This window comes from Sorex fumeus, unplaced genomic scaffold (genome assembly GCF_029834395.1).
Source record: "Sorex fumeus unplaced genomic scaffold, SorFum_2.1 ptg000122l, whole genome shotgun sequence".
NCBI classification, from domain to species: domain Eukaryota; kingdom Metazoa; phylum Chordata; class Mammalia; order Eulipotyphla; family Soricidae; genus Sorex; species Sorex fumeus.
In genome coordinates, this window is record NW_026606179.1 from 12,753,995 (window position 1) to 12,778,959 (window position 24,965).

The 24,965-nt window shown below is 59.4% G+C and overlaps 1 protein-coding gene across 1 annotated transcript in view; it reads right to left on the minus strand.

The window, feature by feature from the left end:
• BICRA (BRD4 interacting chromatin remodeling complex associated protein) overlaps positions 1 to 24,965 on the minus strand; it is a 47,944-nt gene extending 22,979 nt beyond the window's left edge. The window contains 1 exon segment of the mRNA XM_056136223.1: positions 24,713 to 24,965. The gene's annotated coding sequence lies outside the window, so the exon portion shown is untranslated.

Genomic DNA, 24,965 nt, shown 5'->3' on the forward strand with positions numbered 1-24,965 from the left:
TTAATGGAAGCACCAGTGCCCCTGGGCTGTGGACGCAAAGGGCCCTGGACAGCTGCCCCTGTTGTTCGCTACACGAGGGTGTACAGTGAAGGGGTCCGAGTTGTGAGGGCTCCAGTCCAGCCCGGGCTTCATTCACAACAGTGAGAGCATTCGGAGTACCTGTCAGGGCTGTTTCACGCAAAGCCCAGGAGAAGTGGCCAGTGGGTGTGGCCAGAGGCCTGGGCGCCTACCGCTGAGCCAGAACGCTGAGCCAGAACGGAAGGCAGCGAAGTATGGCTAGTTCCCCTCCCCCTCCCTGCTGCCACACCCTTTCAGGGGACGAGAATGAGCAATATGAAGAGCAATGAGGACCTCCACCATCTCTTCTTCCCAGTGACCTTCAGCGCTCCTCTGCCGTGGAACCCGTTCAACGACATAAAAGCAAGCACTAGAAGAACTCTAACAGCTTGGCAAGAAACTTGCTCCTGGCTCCTAAGAGCCTCGCTTGTGCCTTTTTCCTCTGCCCCTTCTTGGCCATTCGCTGTTCTTCGAAATGCGGCTACAGAGCTACAAGCTTGTGGAGAAAACCGAGCATCTCCAAAGGTCTGGATTTCCTTTCTTCCCCAGGTTGGAGGCTCGAACCTGGGGTCTCCCGCATGCGTGGCTGTACCACTGGAGCATTCGAGAGAACGGTCGATTTTTTTTTTAATGGGAAATCCCGAGAAGGATTGCCGAGAGCATGGGGTGGGAGAGAGGATGCAGCTGACCTGACGCGGGTCTCCTGCCATCTCAGACTGAGGAGGAAGCTACAAAACAGAGCTAGGAGAGGCCATGCAGGGCCCACTCTGACCCACACGCACGTGGTGCCACCCATAACCATAACCAATCGGAAGGCTCCCATGCAATGCTGCTTTAGGTAGCCATGCTGCTCCGTGGACTGTGTAAGTTCACTCACTCCCAGGCCCTGTGAGGCTCCGGAGCACTGCCGGGAGCGACTCCCCAGCACACAGCCAGGAGTAGCCCCCGGGCCTTGCCAGGTGTGGGCATGAAATGAAAACAAAGCACATCAATGAAAGACCTAGTTTCTGGGGCTGGACAGGATGGTGCAATGTGTCGGGCACCCGCCTTGCCCATGCCCCTGCCCAGTGTGATCCCCGCTACCACACGGTCCCCAGCCCTGGAGGCCCCCAAGCACCACTGCAGTGGCCTGGTCCTTCCCCAACACTGTAGGGCCTGGTAGCACACCCTCACCCTGCCCCAGCAAATAAATAAAAGGTTCTGAACTGGTAGTTCTGGGAAGGGCCCAAAGGGACAATTCTTTGTTACCGTTCTGCCTCTACTGGCCCAGAACGACTTTTTAGAACTGGCCCCGCCTCCCCCCCCACCCCCCCGCAAGTCTGTTCCTTCATTTTCCTTCTGGGGCTATGGCTGGGACGCCAGTTGCACAGCCTCTCCATGGCTTGAGAAGCCACAGAGTTGCCCGGAGCCCAGCAATGCTCCTGCCCTGCTTGCTGGATAGTATGCACGTCAGTGCCCCATAGTCATGTCCCCGCCCAAGAGTTTGGGTATGGGAAAGATTTTTCCATTTTGGTGAAGAGAGCCTAATACCACCAGAAAGATGATTGACCCGGCTTCTCGTTGCCTGAAAGATGGGTGTGAAGCTCGGGGGTGATGGCTGGTGCTGTGGCAGCCACTCTGGAAGGCTGAAGGGAACCGTCTAAGAGGACTGGGAATGTCTACTGACCCAGCAGCTTGGCCACACTGAGCTGCCACAAGGCCCTGGAATGGCCCTGAGCAGACATCTCATTCCAGAAGACAGTAGAACGCCAGGATTAACCCAAGCTAAACACACATTTAGTCTCTGACCCGGCAACAGCACTCTGGCATTTTTAAGAGAACTAGAAGGTCTGACTGCAGAAATATCTCCAGAAAAAATGTTCTAGGCATCCTTCCCCATAGAAGCCCTGACCTGGGAGCAGTCCAGGCACCCATGGGCTGTGAAACGGATAATAAACAAGCTACAAGGACTACCCAGCTCGGCCGCGCAGGGCAAGGACTCCCAGCCAGGGGGCTGACAGCAGCCACACTTGAGCACCAGCTGAGCCGCCAGATGCAAGAGCTCCGGCTGCGAGGTTCACGGCCAAGTGCAGCCGAGGGGAAAAGGCTGTGCAGCGCAGAAGCGTGGGAGGTGAGGGGGCAGGAGGGAAACATCAAGCAGAAAGGGCCGTAAGGGGCCTGGGGGGGGGGGGGGGTAATGGGAATGCGTTCTCTCTGGAACTCCATGACAGCTGTACAGACAGTAGCTGGGTTCAACACACTGCAGCTGAATGTCAAGGTTAAGGTTGTACAGGAAAGACAACCAGGCAAAGCACGCCCGGGTCTTGCTGGTAAAACCACCTGTGTAGGGGCCAGAGACAGTGCAGCAGCTAAAGAGCATACCTGGCACACAGTCCCCCATCACCACCAGGGTGACCCCGGGTAGCCCAGCACCACATCCCTGGGCCTCTGCACTGAGCTGACACCTGGTCAGCCGAGAATCTCCTGTGCCTCCCCATCTCCTGACAGCTGCCTGGGAGGGACCCCAAGAAGACAAAAAAGAAATGAGTAAACAAATAGGGCAGGAGGGAGTATGGGGCGTGCAGCGAACCCTGACACTGCGTAGGATCCCCAAGGACCGCTGGGGGGTCCCTACTAAGTGCAAAGCCAGGAACAGTCGCTGAGCACTGCTGGGAGTGGCTGACCCCTTGCAAAGTAATATTAATTATGAACTAAATAAAACAAAACCCACAAAAAGTCCTCAATAAATCTCAGAGGATTGGGTGTTGGAACCGCGGCTTTGGCTAGCTCCCCTGGGCCTCAGAAGCCCGCCTGATGGGAGCGACACCTCTCAGGCGCCTGCCCTGCCCCAGCGGCCCTACCAGGTTCCTTCCCCAATATCCTCCACCCCAGTTCCGCAATCCGGTCACAAGGCCCCGCCCTCCTCGTGCCCGTCCAATCAGCGTCCCGGGACGTCACGGGCCGCGGGCCCCTCCCCCATCGGCCCCAGGACCTCTGCACGTGCCCGTCCTTCCGCGACCTGGGCGTCACCGGCCGCGAGGCCCCGCCCCGCGCCCTCCCGCCGCTCTTCAAAGGCGGAAGCCGATCGCTATCTCGGGCCAAGAGAGGCCGCGTTTACAGCTTACAGACCCGCAGTCTGCACCGCGGGGCGGGTGTAAACATGGCCCAACGGCCGCTGCAGAAGCCGCTGCAGAAGCTCCAGCGCCCAGGGACGGCTCGGGGCTAACCGGGCTGTAAGGGAGGGGCCGGAGAGGGGCCGGGCAGGCCCGGCTCAGAGAGGGCATCGGGAGTCGGTGAAAGGCAGTGGCCACCGTGGAGCCTGATCTCTGCGGGCGGTGACCCGGGCCCGGGAGACGGGCAGACACCCCACAAGGACTGGTGGGCCCTGTACCACCGTGCACCCCCATGAGCCAAACTACCCCCCCTCCACACCCCCAATCAGGGCAAACAACAGACCAATATGCAGAATGCCACCTGGGGGGTAACACCATCGCCGTGATCCCAATCCTGGACCACCAGGCGGGCACCCCTCCATCCTCCTTCCTGCCCCACTGAAGCCACCCACCAAGACACCAGGAGAAGGTTCCAGAACATGTGCTGTGGGCCATAGCTAACATCCACCTGCATCCGATTGCGCCTGGGGCTACTCAGCATAACTTCATGTGCTGACATGTTCTAGAATGTTCCCAGCACCCTGAGTTGGAAACCACCCAGGTGCCCGTTGAGAAAAACACCTCTGGTGTTCTGACTGTATTCAGGGGAGCAGCCAAGAGGCAAGTTTAGGGAGAGAAAGGAGAAGAGGGGGGAGGGGGCGGCTAAGAAAGAAGGGCTGTTTCCTGGGTGGCAAAGGCTCCCCAGGTGGATGTAACCCACAGGAGCGGTCTTCACTTTAGTCTGGGGGCCACACCCAGTTTTGCTTGGGGCTTCCTCCTGGTTCTGAGCTCAGGAATCACTCCTGGAGCGCTTCAAGGGACCCCATGGGACGATGGGACAGAACCCAGCTTAGTCCTGTACGCGGCCAGTGCCCTCCTCACTGTGCTATCCTCCCACCCCACGTCTTCAGCCCCCGAAAGGCCTGTGAACCGGACATCGGCAAAGCCGTGTGAAACAGAAACACCGTGTGACTTTCTAACCACTGGATGGCACGGGCCCTGCTCCCTGAGAACCCCTCCTGACTCTAATGAGAGTGGGGCCGAGAGACGGAACAGCGTGGAGTGCTGGCTTTGGACGCACACGGTTCGATCCCCCGAGCACTGTGGGTGCAGCCTGAGGGTCTAAGTCAGAGCAGCCTGCCTGCCCAGGAGTGGCAGCCCCTAAGCACCACCTGGAAGCCCCCTGCTCCCCTCCCCACCCCAAAAGGGAAAGGAATCCTAAGCCCAGGGCCCCACGCATCGAGTGCATCCCCTGAGCAGGCCCCCACTGACTCGGGGCGCTGTCATTTCCAGGGTGGGCCCACACCATCACTCCCATTTGACAGCAAAGCCCCACAGCCATGTCATGGAGCCCCAAGGCCAGGCTCCTTAACCTGGGCAGGTTCTCCCAAGATCCCACTTCATTCTGAGGGGGAGAAAGGCACAGCATGGTGGGGCTGTGGGGGCCTCTTCCTGGCCATCCCCCACCACTGTGGATACCTCCCAAACCCAGGAAGATCATTCATTCATTTGCTCAAAAAGACCGAATATTCTCAAACACATCTCACACCTGAATTTCTTCAGTCACTGCCTGGTGGTTTCCCACCATCCTCAGAACCGTCCTAGGGAGTCTGTCTCACACAATGTGCTCCCGAGACACAAGCTGCCTCCAGGCCCTGTCCTACCACAGGGCCTTTGCTTGGGCTGTTTCTGAGCTGGAACGTGGTTTCCCCAAATGACCACGTGACCTCTTCCCTCTGCCACCTTAGCAAGCGCACCTTCCCTGACCACTCTCCTCACAGCTGTAGTCCACGCCCCCAGCCCTATGGTTACTAAGTGCACCCCACTCATTGTCTGCCTCTGGGGAAGATGCATGCAGAAGATTCGCTGAATCGCCGGTGACCATGCACAGCTGGGCAGGATGTAGGCTGCACAAGGTGGGAGCAGGGTGCAGTTATCCGAGGACACGTCACCTGGTAACGATAGGACAGCGGCTGTGTTTGTATTGAGGCCACACTAGGTAGTGCTCAGGGGCTACTCCTGGCTCAGTGCTCATGGGGACCAGGAGGTGCTGGGGATCAAACCCAGGCCTCTAGGCATGCAAAGCATGTGCTCCAGCCCTGGGAGTGGCTGCTGTTCTCAAACCCTCTGGCTCAAAATACTAAAGTGGAGAGAGAAGGGGTGGGTGGCCAAGCGCCTGCTCTGCAAGCACGAAGCCACGAGTTCAATCTCTGGCACCACCGGAGATGCACCAAGCGAGACCGTGTCACCGTTCTGTAAAGGAGATACCAGGCATACCACAGCCAAGTGGGCAAGAACCACAAGCCCAGGGTCCAGCAAGACCCGCCCTGCCCCTCACCATAATCAAGTGTATAAAGCAAGTCGTTGAAACAACATAAAGTCACTTAAAGCACAAAAGAAAAGAAGTCATTGAAAACAGCAACGAAAAGGAATTTAAAAAAAGGGGGGAGGGGGAAGTAACACCATTTTCAAAAGTAATAAATGGGTTCTGACATTCTGTAGCAAATGACATAGGAACAGAGCATTTTTTTTTCTTTCTTCTTTTGGGTCACCCCCGGCGATGCACAGGGATTACTCCTGGCTCTGCACTCAGAATTACTCCTGGAGGTGCTTGGGGAACCATACGGGATGCTGGGAATCGAACCTGGGTCGGCTGCGTGCAAGGCAAACACCCTCCCCGCTGTGCTATCGCTCCAGCCTGGAGCAGGGCATTTCTGGAGGATGTGTGGGGCTGGGCTCACCCATCTCAACAGGGCTGGGTCCTTGGGACCCCGAGAGAATTCAGGTCTCCGAGTCCCTCATACAGAATAGTGCAGGTCACAGATTCTCTGGGCCAGTCGGATTTTAATCTTCGAGTCTCTCCCAGGTGCTTTGGGGCTCAGGCAAGGGAGAAGCAGCAAGGAGACTGGGACAGGCAGCGGCAGGGGAGGGTGGGGGGACCCTCCACACACACCACAGTCACTTCTGTGTTTTCGGCATTCCTGCAACTTCCCACGCACTCTCCTAGGTTCCTCTAACCTTGGAGCACTTTCTTCGGCTGCTGATTGTTTTTCCCTTCATCATCTGCCCACAGCAACATCCCCCAGCGGTGGCAGGTCAGAGACTATGCTCCAAGGCCCCAACCCTGGAGTCAGGGAAGGGAGGTGCCCCCAGAAGGACCCTGCAGAGTCAGGGAAAGCCGAGCACAGCGGAGCTGGGAGGAAGGGAAAGTGATGTGCCACCTCGACGCCACGCGTCACTGCAGCAGAGACGGTCCCAGAATGGGGACGGGGAGGGCAGACACTTCCTGCAACAACGAGAGACCCTGGTCCCAGAACCAGTATCAGCATCTCTGTGGCCCAGGCGACCTCAGAAACACACCCAAGAAAAAGGGTGGCTCACTTCTCAGGGTTTGGGGAGATACAGTGCAAATGCCGCAGCGCTCAGGGGTGACCCCCTCTCCAGATGAGGAAACAGACAAGCCAGCAGAAAGCCTTTTGCACCACTGGCCCTCGAAAGGGAAAGAGAAAGAGAAGAAAAACAGGAAATGCGGTAGAATTGAAAGTGGGTGAAGCTGGATAAAGAACTATCTATGTTGTGTTGGCCCTACTTGTAGAAATTTGCAACTTTTTCAAAGCAATTTTGCCCCATCTGGATCCATTATGCCTGGATATGCACCCTCAGCTTCCTGCCCTGAAAAGCTCCATGGGCTGAGGGCATGGTTCGATCCCCTGCACCGGAAAGAGAGATTCCTGAGCACAGAACCCAGAGCCCTGAGCACTGCCGGGTGGGGTCCCCAACCCAAACAAATCACATCAAAACCTGTGTAGGAAGGCACGTCCCAGAGGACACTGAATGGCTTCAACTTGTATGGGGTTTGATGATGCAATTGCAGTTAAGGCAGAAAATACAGATTTTATTTTATTTGGGGGGCGGGGGGGGTTGCCACACCTGGGATGCTCAGGGGTTACTCCTGGCTCTGAGCTCAGGAATCACTCCTGGCCAGCTCAAAGGACCATCTGGGATTCTGGGAATCAAACCCGGGTCACCACGTGCAAGGCAAATGCTCTCCCCGCTGGACTATGGCCCAATATTTTTTTTTTTTTAAACACACACTGAAGTTTGTGGAAAGAAAAGGACAGATCTGGGATAGGATTCTAAAGTGAATCAACAGTTGTTTTTTCCTTCTTCTTTTTTTAGGTTTCAGGATCACAACTGGTGGTACTCTGGGTTTACTCCTGGCTCTGCCCAGGAATCACTTCTGGTCAGCTCAGAGGACAATACGCTAGGGCCAATGCACTACCCTGTAGCCATTAAAACAAAGCCAGTGAAAACGAAACCAAAAACCACCTTCCCCTACCACCAAACAGTATTCTGAGCAGGGGAACCCACAGCCAAGAGCCCACTCACGCCGCTGCTCTCCGCTTCGGGAAAGGGGCATCATGGTTTGTTGTCTTGTGATGGCCACACACTGTGATGTTCTGGCGTCACAGTTGGCATTAGGAGCATGGACAATGCTGTGGCCTGGTCAAACCCGGGGCCAGTGCTTGCCAGCCATGAGCTCTACCACCAAACCCAAGACTTTTTTTTGGGGGGAGGGTGCTCTCAAACAGTGCTTAGGAAGCCTGGGGGAACAATTCCTGGGTTGGCAGGATTATCCAGGCTACCCCAATGGTGCTGAGGGCCGCCAGGGTCACACCTGGTGATGCTGGGGGACCATGTGGTGCTGGCGAGCTAGCCAGGTCAGCTAGCCAGGTCAGCTGCATGCAAGGCAAGAGCCTTAACCAGCGCTTTCATCTGCCACCCTCACTTTTTCTTTTTAAAGTCAGTATTACAAGGGGCTGGAGCAACAGTGGGTAGGGCGTTTGCCTAGCAAATGGCCGACCCTGGTTCGATCCCCGGCATACCATATGGTCCCCCAAGCACCGCCAGGAGTGATTCCTGGGTACAGAGCCAGAAGTAACCCCTAAGCAACACTGGGTATGACTCAAAAAGTCAAATAAAAACATAAAACTAAAATAAATATTATGAAAAGTAAAGAAACATGTACAAGAGAGAATGCAATGTGGGCTTTTCCCAATGAGACGAAAGAGCCGCATGAAATAAAAGGAACAACAGCTGGGATGTGGGGTGATTCCTGAGTCTCGTGGTGGGGTACCGAGGGAAGCATGAGTGGTGACAAGGTCTGACCCAGGGTCGCTGCATGCCAGGCCAGCATTGTGACCGCTCCACTCTCTCTGCATCCCCATTTTGTGATGTCCATGCCAGCCCCTCTCTGGGGCTCTGAGAGGCCTTCTGACACCCTAAAGTCCACGGTTACACAGTGCTCACTGCGGGACAGGCTAGAGCAGACGGGGGTGCACCCGGTGCCAGCCAGGGCTCTAGGTTAGGGTTGAGTTTTTGTTTTGTTTTGTTTACTTTTTGGGTCACACCTGGCGATGCACAGGGGTTTCTCCTGGCTCTGCACTCAGGAATTACTCCTGGTGGTGCTCAGGGGACCATATGGGATGCTGGGAATCAGACCTGGGTTGGCCATGTGCAAGGCAAATGCCCTACCCGCTGTGCTATTGCTCTAGCCCCCAGGTTTTTTGTTTTGTTTTGAGCCACACCCAGCTGTGCTCAGGGATTACTCCTGGCAGGGCTTGGGGACTATCAGGGGTGCTGGGGATTGAACCTGGGTCAGCCACACGCACGGGGAGAACCCTCCTCAATGCGCTGTCTCTCCAGTCCCTAGAGTCTCTGAAAACGCTGTGGCAAAGGCTGGACAGAGAAGCCGGAACTGCCTGGACACATTATTAAAAAGCCAGGCAGAGAGCCAGGGGGAGGGCTCCAGGACTGGAGGTTGTGGCTTGCAAGGTTGAGCCCCAGGTTCAAGCCCCAACACCCCAGAACACGGTCAGAGTGATCCAAACGCCAGAAAAATAAACGAGGCGTCAAGAGTGTCCAAATCTGAACACTCTGGAGCTAGGAACGACAGACTGCATGACAGTTCGGAACCTTGCCTTGTACGCAGCCAACCCGGGTCTGAACCCTGCCACCCCATACGGTCCCCTGAGCACAGAGCCAGGAGAAAGCCCGGAGCACCGGAGCACCACTGGGTGCAGTTCCCTCCACTCCCTGACCCCCAAAACAAAAACATCTGAACAACCCCTCATTAGTGGAAACCACAGGGCAGGGTCTGCGATGCTCAGACATGCTCAGAGACGCCTTTGGGAGGCAATGTTCCCCCTCTCCGGCTAACCCTTCCACTGCTGGGGAGAGCACATGGACGCTGCCCTGGGCCCCAGCGCCCTGTCACAAAACACCAACAAAAGCTGGTCCCGGCAAAGACCTGAAGATCAGGAGCTTCCCAGGAGTGGCAGGGGCCCCAAACATAACCAGTGCCCCCCCCCCCCCCGCAGTGGCCAGTGACAAGCCCAGGCTGAGGCCTCCTGGGGGCAGGACCCAGGGCCCCACCGAAGGCACCAGGAAGTGACCTGTACTCAGGAGGGACTAGCGATGTTCAAGACGTTCAGCGTTTGCAGGCAGAGAGAGGGAGCAGGCAGCCTGGAGGAGGAGGACAGGCAGGCAGGGGCACCTGCCCTGAATCCTGACTGTGCTTTCCAGGAGTGGCCACAGCAGGCTGGCCCAGAGGGTAGACAGTGGATAAGAGGCAACAGGGTCTGGTGGGGGACCAGTACTGGGTCTCCCTCTGGGAGGACGAGAATGTTCCGGCAGTAAAGAAGATGAGAACTACAAAGCCGTGTGCTTCCGTGGCAGAAACCACAGACCTCTCCACTCACGGGGGACGAACAAGCTGGGCAGGGTGAGCGCCCCCAGCACCAGCGTGCCAAGAATCGCCAGGAAAGGCCCCAAATATAAATCAAAATACAAGCGGTGGGTGTTGGGGCCTCACTGGGACCACGCATGTGAGTACAAATGAGACCTGGGTTCGAACACCCCACAAAATTCTAAATTTTATAGAACATCAATATCAATGTGAACAGAGGTTGGGGTGCTCAGGGTGAGAGATTTTTCAAAGCAGTGAGAGATGACAGGAGGTCATGATAGTACTTGCGTTTCTGTTGCTCTTTTTCTTTTTTTTTTTTTTTGTTTGTTTGTTTGTCTTTGGGCCACAGGGGTTACTCCTGGCTCTGCACTCAGGAATCACGCGTGGAGGTGCACAGGGGACTGTATGGGATGCCGGGGACTGAGACCGGGTGGGCTGCGTGCAGGGCAAGCACCTTCCCCACTGTACCAGCATGGCACCCCAGGAGACTCTCATTTTAAACTGCAGTAAGAAAGGCCACCTTGGCTGAGAGGGAGGTGGAGACCGGGGGTGGGGGAGGGGCAGTCAAGGCGCTGAGGTAGATACATGTCCCACACCCCCAGCCCGGCCCCACAACCAAGGGTGCTCGCATCGCACTGGAGTGCGGGAGCCCATGAACGGAGCAAGCTGGAAAGGGAGAAGGAAAGGGGCAGGTGCAGGACAGGAAACTGACTATGGCCCCTTCCCAATCAGGGCATGCAGGGAGAACACCGCGTAGAGAGTGACGCGACCCAATACAGAAGGCCAACGGGTGACCCGATCCTTTGCAGGAGGTACCTGCTATGGGCAAAGTCCTAGCATAGGAACTGATCGACAGATCAGGCCCGAAACCTGGAGGGGAGAAAGAGGAGCTGGGCTGTGGCCGGGGCAGAGCTCCTGTTTGGGATGACGGGGACACTGGACCACGGTGGCAGTCATGTGGCCGGGACTGCTCTTGGTGCTATGTCCTTAAGAGGCACAGAAATGATGGGTCACTGCTCGTGGCGAGTGTAACGCCCACCCCCGCTCCGCCCTGTCACACTGGGGGTGCAGTGTCCCACATGTGTTCCCTAACTGGCAGGGGAGATGCCTCCGCCTGGGATTGTCCTGCTTCTACATGAAACTTGTAAGTTTCCAGAGGGGACAGCCAGGTGACCGCCAGGGACAGTGAGGTCACCAATGCCAGATGCAAGCCCGACTGTCCCACCAGCTGACCGGTCCTCATCACTCACTCTGCCCCTTCATTCTCAATCCTGACTCTGAGGACCCGGGGCCAGGCACAGGCTTTGCAGGCAAAAGGCCCAGGGTCTATGCCCGGCACCTCAGAGTCCCCTGAGTACCACCAGCCGTGGCTCCCTCACCTCTGAAAACTCGACGGAGCAAAGGGCTCATTCTAAGCCCCTCCTGGGCCCAGGGTGCCCGCAGCAGACTCTGGGTGGCGAGAAGGGTGGACAGTATGACTGAATTGGATGGCAGGACCCACAGGAGTACATGGAGCAGTCAGCTGACCTAGCAGGGTCCCTGGGACTGCAGGAGAGGAAGGGGACGGGGGGGGGGGGGGAACGACACAGGGTGGACAGATACCCAGAGGAGGAGGTGATGGGGGGCTGAGGTCCTGGGGGGGCTGGGGCAAGAGGACGCCAGAGGAAAGGAGGGCTGGAAGTCAGGAGGCAGCCCCGATGCTGCCACCCAAGAAATGTGACTCTGTCAGGGTCAGAATGTCACAGGGTGTGACAGCCAACACCTCGTTGGCCCCACCCACTGCCCTCCCGGGCCACTCTGAGGAGCCGCTGCTAAGCAGCATGTGGCTGAGTGTCATGTGGTTCAAGTGGACATTTACGAAGGGGCAAGAGGGGTTAGGGAGATGCTCACGGGGCGGGGCGGGGGGGGGGGGAGCAGCACAGGCTTCGCATGGGGGAGCCCCAGTTCATCCCCAGCACCACCATCCCCTAGCACGTCTGGGAGTGACCACTGGGCCCCAGCCAGTGTGGGGTGCCCAAGCATCACCCCCTGCCCCCCCAAAGGATTCCGAGCCGCAGAGGTGACTCAGTGTGATGAGCTTGCCTCGTGCTGAGGGCCGGGGTCAGGCCCTGTGCCACACCAAAAAGGGAGTGGTGCTAAGAGTGATATATTTTGTTTTGTTGTTATTTACCAGAATAAGAGAAAATTCCAGGGAAGAGGAGCTGGCAGGGGAGAATGGGCCGGGCAGCCCCCGGGAAGCCAGGATAGACGGCCACCGATGTGGGGTGGTGAGTGGAGGTTTTTCAAAGTTGAGGTTCAGAGCTCTTGTCAGGAACCCAGTGAGACTGGACACAGCAGGAGACCCAGTCATCACCTGGGCCAAGACAACCTCCCTCCACCCGCCTCAATTCCTCTTTTTTTTTGTTTTGCAGGGTCTTTTTTGGTGGGGGGCTCAGGTGGGGAGGGACCCCTGACTCTGCACTCTAAATCACTCCAGGCAGGGCTCGAACCCCAGTTCACCATGTGCAAGGTGAACGCCTGAGCTACTACACTATGGCTCCAGCCCCCTCCTTTATTTTCACTGTCACTGTCCATGGGTCACACGAGACCAGGGGTGCAACCCAGGGCCTCGAGCCAGCTTGGCAAATGCTGTACCACTGAGCGTCTCCAACTTGGCTTCATCGGCTCTGGCCATACTGGTGCCCCTGACACCAAGGCTGGTCCCACGAAGAACGACCTTCCCCTGGATGCCACACTGCACACCCCACCCCAGCGCCCGGCTCCCAGCTCCCCTCTGCAACTCGGCAATGGCTTATTCTGAACGGGGGCCAAAGAGTGGAGGACAGAGGCATGAACCCCACACAGAAGAGGCCAAATGAAGAGCCAAGAGGGGGGCTGGGACTTGTGGGGTGTTCGATCCTGTGAGGATTATTTTTTGGAGGGACACACCCAGTGATGCTTAGGGGTTACTCCAGGCTCTGCTCACTCCTGACGGTGCTTGGGGACCATAAAGGATGCTGGGGATCAAACTGGTTTAGCTGTGTACAAGCAAATACCTTCCCTGCTGTATGTACTAATGCTCTGGCCCCAAGGTGAGAATTTGGGGGGAGGACAGCACAGGTGGTATCCCGTGGGTGACTCCTGACTCTGTGCCCGGGGGGGACTTGCAGTATGGGGATAAAATCCAGGCCTTCTGCAATGCCAGGCCTGACTCAGTTCACCAGGCCATCTATCTGGGCCCTCAAATGCCATTTCTTAAAGAAAAAAAACCATTCTGCCAGGTGAGCAGGAGGTCATAGTTCTGTACTGGAAGTCCCTTGTGGGCTTAGAAGTGGCACCCCCAAATCAAAAGCTACTATTTCCACTGCCCAAACCACAAGCATCGTGCAATGTGAGAGAAATGAAGAGTATAAATATCCTGGCTCAGGTCAGGCCTCATCTGCCCCTATCACTAATGAGGTGGGGGGACTCCCACAGCACTCAGGGCAACTGCGTGGGACCTGTGAGTTCCCCCAAAGTGGGGAGAAGGGCAGGAAGCTGCGGATCAACCTGGTTCCAGACCCCAGCCCTCCCCGACCCTCGGTGACTCAGTCTCTGGGGGTCTAGTCCAGGGGATGCAAGGACAGGACTGCATGGCCCTAACAGTGACAATCGGGCTACCACCTGGTAGCCACCACCACGGCATCATGTTGGCCTGACCCAGCCAGGGCGGTGCCCCGGGCACTGGCATCTCACAGTGACCCAGGCAGCTGTGGGCAGGCACAGGCCTGCTGGTCTTCGTCCTGCACTTGCTGCAACGGCCATGGTGGAGGCCACGTGGGGAGGCGGGTGGGGGTCAGGGGCATGGGGATGGGCCGGGGCCTGTGTGCTGCCACGTGAGCCTGGGGCAGCAGGGAGCTGGGGCCTGAATTCAAGCCACTCTCACATGAACTGGGGTGTCGCGTCTGCTGCCAGGTCTGCCAAGCTCCCCCGTTGAGCGTTATGGATGTGGGGGGAGGGGTGGCAGCACCCCGAGGAGGCCCACACGAGCCCCAGGCCCCTGGAGCGTGATGCTCACCACCACCACAGCGCCTCTGACATCGGCCACTTGTCCCACTGGCCCCGGAGATGCGACAGGCAGTGACTGGCCCCCGGCCGGGTCCTGAGTGGCCACTGGCTACACCCCAGCTGGGTTGTGCCAAGGAGGCGGATGGCGAAGGGTTTCTGGAATGCAGCTTGGCAGGGCTCCCCCAAATCCAGAGGCAGACTCCCCTCTGCCCTCCCCAGCAGGCGCTGGCCCAGAGACGCTGCTCTTACACAAGGCGTGGGGGACAGAAAGGTCAGGCCAGGCACCCCGCCCACACACCAGGCCTCATCTCCCCCCAGGTCCCAGCCCAGACTTGGCAGAGACTGCAGCAGGAAGAAGCCGTGGAAGCGTCACCTGCTTCTCATGGGGGGATCAGAGGGAATTCGGCGACTGGAGAGTTCCGAGCTGAGCTCAGGCTCTGCAGAGGCCAGTCCCATCCCCAGCACCACATGGCTGCCACCAAGCAAGGAACCAGGAGGAACCTCAGAGTTCTGGCAGGCGTGGCCAATACACCAAAGAGGAACCAGAATGATAGCACAGAAGAAGGGCACTTGCCTACCACATGGTGGAGCTGGGTTCAATCCCTGGCACCCCAGAGGGCCACCTGAGCCCCACCAGGAGTGACCCCTGAGCACAGTGCCAGGAGTCAGCTCTGAGTATGCCTGAGTGTAGCCCAAAAGAATCCCCCAGGGGCTGGAACGATAGCACAGTGGATAGGATGTTTGCCTCGCACGCAGTGGACTCAGGTTTGATTCCCAGCATCCCATACGGCTCCCTGAGCACCGCCAGGATGAATTTCTAAGTGCAGAACCAAAAGTAACCCCTATGCATCGTTGAGTGTGACCCAAAAGAAGCAAAAGAAAAAAAAAGCAAAAGAATCCCCCCAAACAATCAATAAAATGAAAAGGAGAGAAACAGTGGCAGCACGATGGAAAACTGCACTTCCACCCCTACTCCAGCACGGTGTCATCACGACTGGGCCACACACCCAACCAGGCACCGGAGCCCAGGCGACATGGAGGCTGAGAGCAGACACAGGAAAGGCGTCTGCCCCGTGGGTCTCACCGCCTGCGACCCACACTCCTCCTCAGGGCTTCCTCAGGCAAGGGAAGGAGAGGCAGCAGGAGACAGACTTTTCTTCCCCTGCACCCCAACTGGCTTGGCCCTGCCTCACGCTGGCGGCCCCAGATGCTAAGCGCCAAGGAGTCTGCCCCAGCCTCAGCATTCAACGCCTCACCCCACCTGCACAAACAGAAGCACCCTGAAGGCCCTCACCCCATCTGATCTGGAGCTGTAGGGTCAGGCTTGGGCTGGGGGGGGGGGGGGGGGGAGATACTTGTTAGAACAGTGTCCTGGGGGCCAGGATGTGGTCTGCGTGTGGGTGCACCCTGGCAGGCGCAAGGCCCCGGCTCCCGCCCTGAGCTCATTTCACAGGTTCCCACAGCGTGTCCATGTCCATAGGTCCTGCCTCGTGGCTAGTACTAGCTGGGGCAGCAGACATGTGGCAGGTCACACACGAGGCCCCCCCAAGCCACAGTTACAACCCTCGAAACTTGCACACCCAGTCCCTGGCAGCACATTTGCAGCATGCGCTGCGGGGATCTAGGGGGGCGGGCCTGAGGTGGGGGCTACACACTCCAGCCCCTGCCTGGTCAGAGTCCCCTCCCAGGATGGAAGGCCATGCAATGCTGCTCCTGAGGATGCCCCAGTGTAGACACGTGATGTCGCTTCTCTAACTTCCAGGAGGAAGGCTGAAGGCCCTTGGGCTGAAGGGGAAACCGAGGCCTGCAGTCTGCTGTGCTTTCCTGAGCCCACCTGGCCGCCTGCCCAATGTCACCCTGGGGTGTGTAAGAAGCCAAGATGCCGCTGTGACAGGATGAAGCTCTGAGGGCAGCCTGGAGGTAGGGTCTGTGCTTCTGCCCCGGCAGCACCCAAGAGCAAGTGGGGGCAGAGGGTGTTGGATTCCAGCTTCCTGCCTGGCCCAGAGCAGAGACGCAGCCAAGGCATTATGGGTGCGCCCCTGTGTGCTGCCGCCAGACCCGAGGCATGTGAGGTGGGGGATCTCCACACTACCAAGTGGTGTGCGGCAGCTGTGAAACGGTTGCACATGGCCCCACCTCTCCGGGGCCTTGAGAACGGTCTGCGCAGGGCCCTGAGGCACTGCCCGCTGTCCTCTTCATTGCTATGGGCATGGTCTGGGCGGCCTGTGAATGGGCACAAGCCCAGCAGTGTGCCCATCTCTCTGTTCTCTCCCCCTCTCAGTTCTGCCCTCCTCCTGGGCGGCCCCTAATGTTGACACTCGGCACTTCCTGGTCCCTGGTCCCACCCAGGGAGCCATCCCCTGGCTGGGACTTGGTCATGCCACTTTCTGGGGGTCTGGGAGCCCCCCCACTCATTCTCAATCCCTTCGCTCTGCCAAGACATGCTGAGATTTGGACTCTCTGGAGCATGAATTACAGACCCCTGCATCTCATTTCAATAAAGGGTCCCCACACCTGCCCAGCTGCTCGGGCCCATGAACTGGGAGCCCTCTGACACCACAGAAGGGAGGCTCAGGTCTCAGCTGTGGCTCCAAGCTGGAGGTGGGTAGCAAGACCACCAACCCCCACCATGGGGAGGGCCCCAGAATCACTGAGTGTGGGCCCAAAACCAAAAATGGGAGGAGAAAGAGAAGGCTGCCTGGGGAGAGGCATGGAAATAAAGGGGAGCTTAACAGAAACAGTTGCACACTTGTATATATTTAGGAGGGCAGGCCTGTAATACCTGTTAGTGTTGAAGGGACACAGAGTGTGGAGGGGCCTCTTTCCTAACGTTAATTCGGGAGCTCCCAAGTGATGCTCAGAGACCCTGCACACAACACCTGGGGGTCAGGTACATGCCGGGAAAGCACCCTAACCCTGGTCCCTATGTGTTTGTTTTAATTTGGGGGCCTCCATACAGTACTCTGGAGCCCATTGGCACTCTGCCAATCACTCAAAGCTCAGGCCCAGCAATGAGGCGCTGCCCAGGGACTTGGGGGTGGTGGGATGGGGGGCTGGAGGGTACATGTAGTGGCAGGGATCCAATGCAGGTCCTTCCAGTCTACAGTCAGCCCAGATCGTGCTTCTAAAGCAAACCTAGGTTGGGGCTAGAGTGACAGTACAGTGGGGAGGGCGTTTGCCTTGCACATGGCCGACCCTGGTCAATCTCTGGCATCCATATGGTCCCCTGAGCACCACCAGGAGTAATCTTGGAATGCAGCGCCAGAGTAAGCCTTGAGCAACACCTGATGTGGCCCCAGAAAAATAAAGCAAACCTATGTGACGTGTTGAGTTTGGCTATGGGCTGTGACTAAACTGGTTCAGAGTCCCCCACGATGTCTCCATGGGGTCACCCACAGCCCCTGAGGGCAAAGGGTGTGTTCCCATCTGGGAAAAGGCAGAGCTGCTCACTGGGCATGCAGATTCCATGAAACAGTGTCTTTGAAGACGCTGGGCCAGTTTCCACACGGGGCCACACTCTTCCTTACTGGGCAGGGCCAGTGGGAGGGTTTCCCACCCCGGCACTGCAGAAAACGGGCTGGGGTGGGGGGGCTTCCTGAGTGCTCAGGATGGGCCCGATAAGGCTGCGGGGATCCCCAGGAGAGGAGGAAGGCAGTGGGGCTGGCAGGGTCCAGGTTCCCTCACAGCGGGGGGCCAGGATCCCAGACAGGGTGTGGGGAGATCAGGAGCAGGTGGGTGACTCTGAGGGGAAACAACCCCCACCCCAGGCAGGCTCTGCCCCCTCCCCAAGGCCTGCAGTTTACAGTGCCAGCCAGGACAACAGCACTGGACAGTGAACGGGAAGGTGGTTTCTGGCCCAGGCAGGTCTACGAAGGTAGCCCTGGGGGTGATAAGACTTGGGTGCGGCATGGACTTTTCTACCCCGGGAGGAAGGAGGTGAAAAGCTTCCGGCCTGGCTCGTGACAGAGGGGGACCCCCTCACTCCCCTGGAAACCCATGCACGATGGCTGGAGCCAACACGCTCAGAAGGGTGCACACAGCAGCAGGCACTGGTCAGGAGACCCTGAAGGGAGATCACATAAGGGGGTCACACAGCAACCATCCCATCAGGACTCAGGCAGTGGAAACCCATGCGAAGTGCACGTCTACTTCGCCTGAGGACAGGGCAGGCGAGCATCAGGCGGGAGGGGCCAGAGCTTTCCATACTGAGGGAACCATGCACCCTTCCTAGGGGGACCTCCCAGCCTAATTTGGGGGGTTCAGCATATGAGGCTAGGGAGAGCACCTGTAGGCCCAGAAAGGCAGCAGAAGTTGGGGAGCTGCGGGCATCTGCTTGCCCATTACCCCCTCCCCCCCCAGTAGACAGGCAGGGCAGTTTCGGGGCTGGAGCCATAGCAGCAGGGAGGGAACTTGACTGGCATGCAGCCAATGTAGGTTCGATCCCCAGCACCCCACAGGGTCCCCCAAGTACTGCCAGTAATGATCCCTGAGTGAGTGCAGAGCTAACAGTTAACCCTGAACGTGACCAGACGTGCCCTCTTATCCCCAAAAAGGAAGAGGAGCGCTTCCACTAGAGGGGGGTCTCCTGGGATGTGGATCTGGGGATGTCCTGGGGCATGGACCACCCTAGCCCCTCAAGCAGAGTCCCACCACGGGCTTTCTGCCAGAGCCTTAGGCTTACTAGGGCCAGACTGCCATCCTCCCGCATGGCCGAGCATGGGCATGGGTCACAAGCCACATAGGATTCAGCTGCCCCCTCCTGCCCCTCCCAGCAGGAAGCACGGCTACTCAGTGGGGGAGGGGCGGGGGCGCTACTGGGCAGCTGCCCCTCCCAGACCCTCTTTCCCCAAAAGCGAGTCTTTGGGGAGGCCCTTAGAGTACTCAGAGTAGGGCTGACTGTGGGTACCAAGCACATGTCAAATCCTTCCATGCAGGACCTAATGGAGCTGGGAAAAGCAGCTTCCACTGAGGGGCGGGGAGAGAGGTCAGCTGCTGAGCACAGGTTTTGGCACCCTGAGCTCTGCCAGGAGTACCTCCAGAGCACTGAACCAGGAGCAGCCTGAGCACCCCCAGGTGTGGCCCAAACACCAAACTTTGACCCAGGCTTTGAAAACAAAAGTGGAGGGGTCCCCCATGCCCCTCCAGACCACTGGCCTAATTTCTCCAGAGACAACCCTGAACCCATACTCTCCACTCTTAGGTGGTAAGAACAGGGGTACGAGGCGTGGGGTGAGCAAGACGGCAAAGGGCCCCAAAACATCAATGCACAGAAAGGACAACCTGGCCAAAGCCTGCTCTCAGCCTCAGTTTCCCCACCTGTAAAACGGGCTCAAGACCACCCCCACCCCATGGGACAGGACAGACACCGCAGCTGCAGAAACGGCGAGAGGAAAAGCGTTGGGGTCGACAATACAGTGGAATGACAGAATGTCTCAGAGCCAGAGCAAAACAGAAAAGAAAAGAAAGCCCGCGGCAGGGGGGCGGGGCAGGAGCCAAAAAAAAAAATATTTAGCAGCGGGCAAATTGCTGAAGCGGCTGGGTGAGCTGGGCCAGCTGGGTGCTGGGAAGCGGCTGATGAAGCTATTCTCCAGGTTCTTGGGGGGGGCTCTCACATTTCCATGACAAAGAGGGAAATAATCCTCCTCCTCCTCCTCAGCAGAGTCAGCCTCACCGCGTGTCCTGAGCAGCCGGGCTCTCCGGTCTCAGCCCTAGATGGGCAGGTCCACGGCCATGAGACCATAGGGGACCAGTTTGGACCTTCTCTTACCGCTCGAATGACATCACCGATCGCTGAGCGTAGGGGACTGTGCCAAATGGTTTCTGAGCGGGGTGCCCCACGTGCTCCCGCATTCCCTGTCACCCGGTTTCTTCCAGCTGTGGACAGAGACTTGAGCAGGGCTGCCTGCCCAGGGCCCTCTGCCGCCTCACGGGGCTCCAAAGCCAACACCATGCCCTGGGGCGTCCCCCCCCCCGGCCCCCGCCCACCCCCGGGGAGACAATGGGGATCTTTGCACACAGGGGAGGTGCTGGGATTGCAAAGGAGACCACAGTCTTTTGGGGCCCACTGTACAGATCAGCAAACTGAGACCAGACTAGGATCGCCAGCTCAGGGTTGTGCCTGCTTGGGTGGGGTGGGGGACCTTGTCCCTCCTGGTTCCAGACAGAAAGAGTGGGGCGGGCTCCTGCCCGGAATGGCAGCTAACACTGAGAATGACAGATGACATCACTGCCCGTGAAAAAGGGGACGGCCACTGCCCTTCACGACATCCTTCCCCAAAGCAGGTGTGAAAGGAGCCTGTGAAATGGAGCGGGAAACTGAGGCTCTAGCACGCACATCCAGGGGCCAGTGCACCTGGCAGCTGCTTGCCAGCTACTGGGAGGGACAAACCGGATATGCCTTCCTATGGGAGCAGGAGCAAGTGCCAGGGACGTTGGTGGACGGGTTGTGGGTCCACGGAACAGCAAACAGCCAGGAACAAGGTCCGCCCCTCTCCCGGCCAGTCCCGCAGGGGGCTCCCCCAAGACAAGGAAAGAGGAAGCGGACAGCTGGGCCACATTGGGCAGCACTCGGGGCATCCTCCTGGCTCTGTGATCACTTCTGGCAGGAATGAGGCAGTGGCGGGGATGGAACCCAAGTCAGTCACATACAAGGCAAGTGCCCTGCCTACAGACAAGTAGTGGATTATGGGCACATGCATAATGGATGCCCGGGGGAGGGGGGACCCCGAGGGGGATGTTGTCAGGGGCCAGGGGCCACGGGACACTCAGGTATGCCAGGGAGAGGGACTTAGTAGCCCCTATGTCTGTACTGCTGAGCAGGAGGGGCCAAGTGTCAGTGTCCGTCTTGCACCTTCTCAGCCTGTGGGCCAGGGATGGCCCAAACCCAGGCTGCCTCTTGGGCTCACCTCCAGTCACTTCTGGGAGCGGGCCTCGGCCTTGTAGTGGGCAGAGCGCCCCTCAGGGGTGCTGGCACCTAGCGGGCCCTTGAGAAGTCTCAGTGGGAACAATTAAAGAGACAAGAGGCCAGAGGAGAGAGGGAAGAGGGGATGAGGCACTTGTGTGCATCAGGCTGATCCGTCTGTCTGATCCTTGGCACTGTGTGGTCCCCTGAGGACCACCTCCAGCGACCTGACACCCCTGAGCACTGCTGGGTGTGGCCCAACTACCCCCCCACCTCTTGCCCCGAATAAACAAAAGCCTGCTCTCCAGCCACTAGCCCCAGAGTCACCAAACTCATACACAAATCTGATTGTCACCAAAGTTGAAATGCCTGAGAAAGCACTCCAGGGAGGGGGAACTTGCTTGTCACCGACACAAAGGCTGCAGTCAGCGGGACCCAACTGGGGGCCCTCCAACAGGGATGGGGGGAGTCCTGGGGGGCCACTCAAGCCAGCAGTTCCCACGTGTCTCTGTGGTGTGACAACTCAATTCAGCAGGGGTGGGGAGGGGCAGGGTGTACATCCGGGATATGTAGCCCAGGTAACTGGGGTCCTTTCCACTTGGGGAGCATCCCTGGTGGGCAGAAGGCCCACAAGAGGTGGGGGGGCAGATGTGCAGAGCCTGGCCCCTCTGCCCTGCGGGGAGAAGGCGCCCCCTGCACCCCCCCACCCCCCTGCAGTGGTTCTGCCCTCCGGAGCTGGCTGCCTGGGAAGGAATGTTTTCCTGTTTCCAATTAACTTCCCCCACCCACAACCCTCTGCGCTCTTGAGACCAGGAGTCAAAGGCAGTTACTCCATGAGAGGCAGGACTGGGGGCAAAAAGGTGCCCCCCTCCCAGAAGCTGAGGGGGGGGCCTCACATCTAGTCCTAAAGCTTCTCCAAGGCCCCAGAGCTGGGGGCAGTCAACCCTGGGCCCTTCCTGGGTCTCTTGGAGGGGGGGTAAGATCCCCACATCCTGAGGGAAGGCTGGGGAGGGCCCCAGAGGCGCCTGGGAAGGAAGTCAGCAGGGATGGGGTGGGGGGGGCCGGGTGCAGGCCCGTTCCCTGCTGCCTGCTTCCCGGACCCAACCCGCAGGAAGCAGCCTGCAGAGACACGAGCATTCCCAGGGGCCACCCCCACCCGGTCCCAGGGTTCAGGTCAGGAAGGAAAACCACTGCTCAGCAATGGGGGTGGGGGAAGATGGCTGCTGGGGGCCTGGGGCTCCCTCAGAACCCAGGTGCCCAGCTCTGCTGACAGACAAGGAACCTCTGGCCCCTGCAAAGAACTGTTTCAGCCCCACTCTCTGGTTCCTCCCAGACTCAGTTTCCCCACCTCTGAAATTCTCTGGACTGCCACCCTCCAGGCCCCACTGACCCCCGCCCCCCCCCCCCCCGCAAGATGTAGTTAGGCCAGGCCAATGCCAAGGGTCAGGACCCTGGTTCAGAAATGGAGGGTGTGTGTGTAGAGGGTCCTGAGTTGGGTTTCATTTGTGGGCTCCCCTCCACCCCAGGGAGTTTCCCCCAGTCCCACTGGAGCCCTCTGCTTCTCTCCTTGAAATGCACAGCAACCCCCTTAGTCCCGGTGAAGGAGATACAAAAAGCAACCTGGACACATTTCACTTTCACTCCCGGAGGAGTTAGGGAGATGGTCCGGTCAGGAAACTCCAAGGTCCCGCCTGTGCCCAAAGAAGGGGTGGGGGCACTCAGGCCAAGGGGAGAAGGGGCAAGAAGCACCCTGCCCGCTTTAGCCAGGATGCAGGGAGCTCCCACTCTTGGATGTCCACTCCCCAATATCCAGGTCTTAGGGATTCCAGGCCCCTGAGCCACACTCCCTCCACAAGAGACAGCCAGCTCTCTGGGAAGCTCCTCAAGCCCTCCCCCTCCCCCCAAAGCCAGCACTGGTGCTGGAGGGCAGCTGAGCGCCTGGGGGCCAACCAAAAACCCAAGACCAAGTCAACCAAAGCCAAAGAGACAATGTGTCAAAGATGGGACAAGAGAGTCCAAGGGTTTCAATCTGAGTCAGAGAAACCTGTACCAACACCTGCTTGGTACTATGTGGGCCTGGGTCAGTCGCTTAACCTCTTAAGCATCCGAGGGCCTTTCTGTCAAGAGACTAGTAACTGTCCCTCCCTCCTCCACTCGTGCCTGGTGGGTAGCAGGCTCAGCAGGAGTCAAATTCTACTGCACCCTGGTAGGGAGACACGATTTCCCACTGCAGGCGCCAGGCTGCTCTGGAGGTGATGGCCCATCAGATGGCAGGCACATGGGAAAGTAGGTGGCTCCTGACCTTCCTTCCGGGTTCACCCTACTTCCCCACCCTCGCTGGAGGTCAGAAGGGACAGGTAAAAAGCATGGGGCACTGATCCTTGACCCCAGGCCTGGGAACCTGGGGGAGTAGGAGGTGTCCCCTACGATTTCCTGCCAAGGGCCTGGGGAAAGGTCTGGGGACACAGATGTAAATACTCCACACCCCCAGGTCTGCTGCCCTCTCAGAGGCCCTGCCGAGTGTCCAGTCCGCCCACGGCCGGCCAGCAGTCCAAGATGTGGGAGTCCCTGAGGGCCTGGACCTGTCACCGCAGACACAGGGCCTCTGACCTGCCCTCCCGGCAAGTTCAGCTGCTCAGAACCACAAAGCAAAACAAAGGGGCGCTCTGGGGAAGGAGCGGGCCTCCCCTGCTCTGTGGCCAGCGCGCTCTGCGCCCCGCTTCTCCGCGGGCCACCACCGGAGCAACGATCGAGCGGGAGAGCAAGGCCTGGGCCGGCCCAACCCGGCAGTGCGGGCCCTGACAGCGCCGGGGCCGGAGCCGGGGACAGCGGGCGCCTCCGTCCCTCGCCTGCCACCTCCATCCTCCTCCGTGCCCGCTGCGGCCCGGCCGGCCCGGCCCAGCCCAACCCGGCCGGCCCGGGGAGAGCGTTGCCTTTGTCTAAAGGTCACCACCCGAACGCCGTGCCCGGGCCGGGCCGGGCCTGCCGCCTCCCGAGCCGGGGCCCAGCGGGGGTGGCGATGGGGGGTCGCCCCAAAGCTCGGGAGGTGACAGTGGAGGGGGGACGACACCCGCTCGACTCCCTCCTCCCCCCCGCCCCCCGCCTCCTAACGGCCCCCACCGGGACCAGCCGGCAAGCGGGGAGGGGGTCACCCCCGTTCACGGCTGGGGTGGGGAGGGAGCCAAGTCAACTCCTTTCATTGTTTCGGGGCCGTGGGGAGGGGGCGCCCCGGCGGCCACCGGCGGCACCCACCCCGCGCCCCGGGTCGCCGGGAGGGAGGCCCAGTCCCTCCGCGGCCGGCCGAGACAGGGCCCGGGACCACCCTCCGCTGCCCGCCGCTGCCCTCTCCTTCCCCGAAAGGCGGGGAGCCGGCGCGGGGAGGGGGTCTCCTCCCCTCCCCCCGTGGAACGTTCGGCGGCGTGTCCCGGCCGCTCCATTGTATGTGTCCCCCGGTCGCGGCGGGAGGGCCGGGAGGCACCGGGCGCCGGGTCCGGGCAGCCGCGCCGGTGCGGGGAGTGGTCCCCCCTTCGGATCGGGGCGGCGGAGCCGGTGGGAGAGACGCCGAGGTTTGGGGGTGGGGTGGGGGGGCGCCGCCGCCGGGGGGTGGTGGGCACCGACCACGGGGGGATAAAAAAAAAAGAGGAGGCAGCGGGCGCTGCGCCCCGGCTGGGGGGCTGAGAGAGTGAGTGTGGGGGGGTGGGTTCGGCCCCGGCTCCGGCTCCCCCCGCACACACCCTCGCCGCCAGCCCCCACTCCCCCCCTCGCTTTTGCGCCCTGTCACAGCCCCGACTCGCAGGTAGAGAGAGTTAAGAGATTTAAAGAGAAATTGCTACATTGTGAGAAACTCACCCTGATGTTTGAGCAGCCGTCGGCGCGGGGTCTCCGAGACGGCCCCGCACGGGCTGCACAGGGAGGACCCAGAAGGGGCCGACCGGCCGGGCCGGTCAGCGCACTGCCTGATCGCATGGCGGCCGCCCGGCAGCTCCGCCAGGCCCCTGCCGCCGCCCCGCGCCGCGGCCCGGCCGCCCCGGACCCGCGCCCGCGCCGGGGAGGACCCCTCGGGTGCAGGGGGGAAATTTTTTTTTTTTTAATTAAATGCCAA